Genomic DNA, 292 nt, shown 5'->3' with positions numbered 1-292 from the left:
GGCAGCGCAAAGTGGCAGCTCTGAGGTCAGACTGATGCCTTGCTGGCTTTGCACCTTCTGGTGCGTGGCTGATCAGGGACTGAGGAGCAAAGAGTTATAAGCATCGCGCCTAAAACAGAGGAAGAACACTGAATTTTGTCCCTTATTGCTGCAAAACCTCAGCCGTCACTTCCAGAGCCCTCCATCCACGACACCACCCCTCACGACAGCCCCTGAATCCTGGCTGCCTCTTGCTTTGCTTTTCCAAAGACATTCTGCCTGAGCTAGCGTTGCTGCGGCCCCTCCTCGATGG

The sequence above is a fragment of the Cariama cristata genome, unplaced genomic scaffold (genome assembly GCF_000690535.1).
Source record: "Cariama cristata isolate BGI_N322 unplaced genomic scaffold, ASM69053v1 scaffold36872, whole genome shotgun sequence".
Lineage (NCBI taxonomy): Eukaryota > Metazoa > Chordata > Aves > Cariamiformes > Cariamidae > Cariama > Cariama cristata.
This window is presented reverse-complemented; position numbering follows the sequence as displayed.